This window comes from Dromaius novaehollandiae, chromosome 4 (assembly GCF_036370855.1).
Source record: "Dromaius novaehollandiae isolate bDroNov1 chromosome 4, bDroNov1.hap1, whole genome shotgun sequence".
Lineage (NCBI taxonomy): Eukaryota > Metazoa > Chordata > Aves > Casuariiformes > Dromaiidae > Dromaius > Dromaius novaehollandiae.
In genome coordinates, this window is record NC_088101.1 from 86,944,395 (window position 1) to 86,951,007 (window position 6,613).

A 6,613-nucleotide genomic window follows, 5' to 3' on the forward strand; every position below is an offset into this window, starting at 1 on the left:
GGGAAGAGAAGAGAATTTGACAAAATAGTTCACACTGAATAATTCAGCCAGCATTGTTTCCTCCATGCTCAACGGGCTAAACTTGCAAGGGTTTGAAATGTTTAATTTGCTACTGAATGGGGCCCAGTTCAGTGGGGAAGGCTAAGTCTAAAACACATAGTGTGGGGCACTACCCACATAGGCTTGGTAGATAGGTGTTTTACATGATTTAAGTTGTATTTCTATCATCAAAATACATGTTTATGTCATTAAACTACAGGCGAGATGGAAGCTATAGCCTTCTCTGGTGCAAGTTGACTCCGATAAAGTTTGGTGAAGTATAAATTGACCCAGCTCTGCTAAAGCCGACGATTAATGCCCTGATTGATGAAAAACAGTTCAGCTCCACTTGAAGCCAGCTGACCAGTTGCCGGTGCAAACTGCCGTGGTCTCAGTGAAGTCAATGGCCAGGTGGGTGTAAACCAGCACAACCCTCCGAAGCCAGTAGTGTTGTGCTGGGTTTTTTTCACCAGTGGAGAATCTGCCTTTTTCTTTTGCCCTTTTTTTTCTTTCTTTTCTTTTTTTTTTTTTAGGTAGCTCTGGAAATGCACCTTCCTGATAATGAGGAAACAATTTCCAATTTATTTTCAGAGCCATAGCTGTCTGGGGAGCTATTAAGTGTGGGATGGAACAAAGCAGCTGTTGAACTCTGCACATCGACGCTACACAACAGGTTAGGACAGGAAGTGAAGAAGAATCCAATTGAAACCTTAGGGGGAATTTAAGGAGACAGAACATAATCAACTCAAATTAGATTTTGGCCAGGATACCAGGGCTCTGCTGTTGTGAAACACACATCTGGGATCTCGGGCAGTCATAAGGCAGCTCATCAGCTGGTGTAAATGAGCCTGGCTCTATTATCCTCAGCGGGTGAAAATTGGTCTCCTTGGAAGGAGTACAATGGAGGCAGCTTGGCTTGCGCCACACCAGAAAACCTGGCCCACAAGGTCAGGAAAGCAGCTTCCCACTGCTTATCTGTCTAGTTCCTCTCTGGCGCCGGTTCTTTTAAAATAGTAATACATATATATATATATATAAAGGCAAATAATGAATTTAGGGGGAAAAAAAGCATCCCTGTAAATAGCAGGGAATACAGAAAAAAAAAACAGTCCAGGTTTCCGCAGTATCTTTCCTGAGCAGGGACCATTTCTTCCTCCAAGTTTGGGTTGTGGCTGTTGCTGTTTTAATGCAAAATGTGTCAGAGGTGGTGGGGGGCTGATGGGGGCAGAGGAGGTACTCGGGCTGTTTGGTTTTGAAGGTCTTCGGACCTTGTAATGCTGTGACCCAACCCATCATGGAGACCTTCATCCCTGGGGGAATCCCAGGAACCCCCAAATCGTGGCAAATTTCCATGTGAATGCCACCCCCAGAAATAAAACCCAGGTGGGCAAATGGGTCTGCTGCCATTTCACACCCTGCTCTTCATCTGCCCGTTGGTCTGTGGCCTGGTTTGGGCCAGGGTTTTGCTGAGACGAAGGGTGTAAACAGCGCGAAGACGACACCGAGTCTAGATGAGGGAGGGAACATAGGAGGTCTCGTAGTCCACCTCCTTGCCCCAGGGCAGGATGAGCTTTTCCTACGTCATTGCTGACTGATATTGTCTAAATTGTTCCTGAAAACCGCCAGCGACGGCTCTTTTACCCCTTCCTGACAATCTATTCCGGTACTTCTCTTTCCTTATCTATGTTTTCCCTAGTGTCTCACATCAATCTCCCTTGCTGGAATTTAAATTCAGGACTCCTCATCCTAACCACCAAGGGCACGGTGATTAGGTTAGTCTCTTCCTCGTAGAAGCAGATCCTCATCGCTCTCCCAATGTCTCTTCTAGAGAAACCATCCCCGTTTCCCTCACTGTTCCCTTGCTGGCCACGTCTGCTCTTCCTCTTCACCCTAATCAGGCTTTTCTTCAACTGATCCACATCTTTCTGAAAAGCTGCTGCCCCAAACCAACCCCAGCACCCTCACAACACACTTGGAGGCTTTTCCAGGGTGGACTTGAGGGGACGGATAGCTATGTGTTTTGCAGGTTGCTCTACACCCATCTTGCGGTGGTGTATTCGTGCGTTTTACGCCGGCAGATTTCGCTGACTCCTGTTTGGTTCAGCCCTCTCCATCTCTTCAGCCTCTACCTCCCCACTTTTCTGCGTCCTCTGTTTGCACCATCCCTCCCTCCTGCCTAAGGGTAGCGTCCTCCAAGCGTCCTCGCTCCGCGGCGCCCTGTGTCCTCCAGACCAGCTGCTCCGGTTTGTCTCCAGGAGGACTATCATTGAGCTTCTCTTAGAGGTGAGCCGCAACGGTAATTTTCTGAGGCTTTTGGCTAAAGGAGCCCCACGAGGCTAAGATAAATATCAGTGTAACTCATCCAAGGTGTGGGTGGGAGGAGGTTTGGGGCTCTTACCTTAATCTCTGCTTGTGGGCCCCTGTGAGTCAACTACTGCCTCTGCTTAGAGGTGAAATTAAGTCCATATTTAAATGGACTTGGCTTGACTGGGGCCTAGCAAGGCTATCAGGGACCAGGGGCCAAATGCACAGAGGATTTAGCTATCAAACATCTGCCAGAAAAACCTAATTACCTGTGTGGGGCAGGACCTGCAATGTTTTTTTTTCACTAATGTCTTCCCAAAGTGATGTAAATAAACAAGAATCGCTGGGGACTTGGCTGCAAAATGCATTTGAGAAATGTTGCTGTCCCCATCCTGCCAGGGTGGTCCTCATGGGCAGGGCTGGAGGTGGCAGTTTCGCCTCCTGTGTCGAACTCAGTCTTACCCTCTGCAGAGCTGTCACCAGGTGCTGAGACCTATGTAGCCAAGGAAAACCCTGTAAAGTGGTGGTGCCACATCTAAATCATTTAGTTTAATGGTGATGACTTCAGCTGTGTCATGTGTGATAGTCAAACATCTTTTCTCTGCCTAGTTTTTCCATGGATTGCCTCTCAGGAAGCGTGGAGACAGGACCTTTATGGGTGATACTGAAGCAAGTAGCATCCTTGGATGAGATGGAAAAACCACGTGCCTGGCCACTTTTGTAATCATTCAAAGTCCCCATGGCAATTTTGCAAGAGTAAGTGTGTGATCCACTGCTGGCTCAGTTCCAGCTTTGCTAACCATATTGCAGCCTGGAAAAAAGAAGCACGAAATCAAAACAACAAAACCCCAAACATTCCTGCTGCAATTCTGGTTGCATGTGATACTATTTCGAAGCTGTTGCGTAGGGATGATTTTTGAAAGCAGGCAAGTTGACTACCCCAACATATGGGTTATAAGCTGATTCAGGCAAAAATCGCAGCATTATACAAAATGTTCCGGGTTCTCTGCTGCCGTGCATGGTATGAGGATTGATAGCCTGGTGCTATGCTGAGATACTGGTTCTGCACGTGTGTGTGTACTTGCATATACACACAATTGTTTGTAATATGCTTTATGATCAAAGGTGCTACATAAATGTGAGTTATTAATAATCATAATTATTGGATGTTGAAAATTGTTTCTGGGTATTTTGCCATTAAAAAATAAAAGAAGAGGGTTTAAGCACTTTCAACTTTTGCCCGGGAATATTATGTTCATTTATAAAACAATATTAATGAGTTGCCTAAAGCAGCCTGTAATTTGGGTTGTTGCTGTGGATACTATCTTGCCATTTAACAGTTCAAAAACTCAAAGGCGAGCGTTTTCAGAAGCAGAAGCGTAATAACAGTTTATAATACCTGACGTTCATGTTGCACTTTTCATTCCAATAGATCATAAATCATTTTGCAGGTCATAAATAGAGGGGGCCTGCTCACCTCCCGTTGCAATGCGGTCATCCCTGGGGTGGAAGGCAGCAGTGCCTCTCTGCCAGCAGTGTTAAGCAACAGCTTGTTTAGGAGGTGAAGTCATACGATCACAGGCGTTAGGGCTGGGAAAAAACTCATTAAGTAATTTACTCCATCCCTCTACCCCTACGTGCTTGTTCCTCTGTCCTGTACTTTGTCCAGACTAGTTTTAAAGATCCCAGGGGAGGCGAGGAACATCTCCAAGCGAAACTGCAAAAGCAAGCGGGAGTAGACAGACGAACTGAAGCCCAGCCAGGGCAGAAGAGCAATGTTCCTCCTGCAAAAAGTGCCACAGCTTCTCCGGGGTCTGTGGCGCAGATTTTCCAAAGCGCAGCGCAGTGCCGGGTCACTGATCCGTGCAGGCTTGGAAGGATTAGCTCTGCATCTTTCAGCGCTAGCACCAGCTTCTGCCTGTTACTCTTCCTACAAGTTTGCTCTTCGGACACTGACCGGGCGCTGTTCTCTCCCCGTCCTTTATAGGTGTGGATAAAGCGCTGGTGAAGACCTGTGTGAGTCCAAATATTGCCCTCCTGCAGCAAGACCACGTGGAGCTGATGATGCCTGGGCAACTTGGCGGTTGCATTCCTACAGTGGCGAAAACGAGTTTGGAATCAGTGTCGCTCTCAAAGAGGTCATTTGAGGTCAGAAAAGAAGGGCTAACATCTGAGATCTGCGGTGAAAAAAAGGCTCGCCACACAGGAAGCTGTGGACGCGCTGTTGTTTGAATCATTTAAAACAGGGCTGGAAAAGAGTATTCAAGAATAGAAAACCGTCCTGTGCTGCTTTGCGCAAGACACAGACAGACAGGCTGCTCTGACCCGCAGCTGGCACTTCGTGCTTGTTAAAACGGAGGTGCTTTGTGCAAGGGATGCCGGTTGTGGCAAGCGTTGCCTGGTGTGGAGGGAAGGAAAAGGGCTTTCTTGCTGAACCTCTGCACTTATGCAAAATTAGTCACCCTTTTAGGCCTCTGGGACAGCGCGCAGTGCCAAATGCGCTGAGCTGAAAAATGCAAGGTGTTGCCACTAACTCAGCCCCTCTCGGCAGCCCCGAATTCACTCAAGCAAAATCCTGGCTGGGGCCTTTTGCTGGACAAATCCTCAAGTCCTTGCTAAGCCTCCACTTGGCTCAACTCTCCCTGGCTTCGGCGGCTGTTTACTCATTTCTTACTCAAGGAAACTCCTATTGATTTTTTGACCTGAGTGAGACTGCACGAAGGATGAGTAAGTTCCTTAGGATGCGTCTTTGCGATCTGAGCCCCAGGGCGACCCTTCGCCAATACGGGAATGAAACCCTGAGTCCAAGCAGCGCAGCAGGGAATCAGCCGGCGAGTGCCAGTTGTTTGGAAATGCTGCTTGCCTTGCTGCTAGACACACCTACTTGTTCCAGGATCGACCTTCCTGCCTAAGGATATTTAACACACAATGGCTGGCACAACTGAACTTCAATTTTCCAGACAATTATGGTGAAGCGGCATTCACCGCATTCCTTTCATGCTCCTTTGATGTTGGGTGATTTCACAGTACATAATGATAGGACACAGACCAGACTAACATCCTCACCCCTTGGAACTCGCACCCACCACCACAGCCTCATTTATTTCTAGATACATAATATATATAATATATATAATATTTTATTTTATATATATATATATATGTGTATATATATATATATGTGTGTGTATATATATATATATATATATGTGTGTGTGTCTCCCCCCCCACCCCAAGCAGACGGAGTTGTTTTGAGCATCATTATTCTGGATCCGTAATTAAAGCACCCTTGTTAATTATATTAGGGGACACTCCTTAAGCAATTACAAGTTGGAGAGGAGAACTCTCCCTGCTCTGACTCCAGCCCCCATTATACAAAGTCCCGTAAGATGCTAAGCAGGATTGTTTGGGTTTTTGTGATTTTCTGCAGTCTTTCTTGAAATTAGGTGAGCCCTAGCTCAGCAACATCCTTTCCATACTCTGTCGAAGGTCATTTCTTAGGGATAGTTCAAGGCTAACCCTGTGACTCTGTTTCCTGCAAACAGTCAGCAGGGGATGCAGGGTTGGCTTTTGGGTTGCACATCGTTCTCACATCACAAGGCAAAGCTTTGGAGACTGAGGCGATGGGTTGTGCCCTCCTTGCAACATCTGGAAGTGGAGGGAGCTGGCAGTAAGAGCCAACACAGCGTACCGTCTCTGGGAAACTTCCTAGTGCAGCCAGAGGAGCCCAGCTGCGGCCAAGGCATGTTGCGTTACTAAACTGTTTGGGCGCTTCAGCTGCATGTCGGTTGTGTATCTAAGTAGCATAGCGACTGCCAGGAACGGAGGGCCTGTAGCCTACCTCTGCCTTACTGCTCTGAGGCAAGGACCTGTGAGTCCCGCTTCACAGGAACCTGAGTCATGGAGAAGCTCAGTGACATACCCAGGGTCGTGCACTCAGAGAGGCTCCCAAGATGACAAAGGCAGGACGGAGGCAGCTGGAGCCCCGAAGTGTGCTCCAGCCTCACCTTGTCTACTCACCTACCCTTGCCTCACCCTGGTCTGACCCACAGCCTAGACACTTGTGCAAAATACATCTATTTGCCTGGAGCTCTTGGTCTGTGCAAGCCCAGAACCACCCCGGGCAGCTGGTTCAGCACGTGGCTCCTACCCAGGCCTTGCTGGTATCCCTAAAGTAAGCAGAAACGTGTCCAAGTCAAGGAGCTCAGGCCACAAGTATGCTGCCTGGCACTGTCTACCACGTAGGGATAGGATGCCTTTCCTGAAAGGA

General features: G+C 47.7%; 2 long non-coding RNA genes across 2 annotated transcripts in view; both read left to right on the forward strand.

Annotated features, from left to right (window-relative positions):
* The window catches only part of LOC112989013 (uncharacterized), a 60,956-nt gene extending 60,187 nt beyond the window's left edge, over positions 1–769 (forward strand). The window contains exons 5-6 of the long non-coding RNA XR_003260691.2: positions 260–450; positions 573–769. This is a non-coding gene — a long non-coding RNA (uncharacterized LOC112989013). The remainder of the gene's footprint in view (positions 1–259; positions 451–572) is intronic.
* A 1,281-nt stretch (positions 770–2,050) lies between these two features.
* Positions 2,051–5,457, forward strand: LOC135328410 (uncharacterized). The gene is made up of 3 exons (XR_010389244.1): positions 2,051–2,322; positions 2,953–3,099; positions 4,331–5,457. It is a non-coding gene; the product is annotated as an uncharacterized LOC135328410 (long non-coding RNA).
* The last annotated feature ends 1,156 nt before the right edge of the window (positions 5,458–6,613 follow it).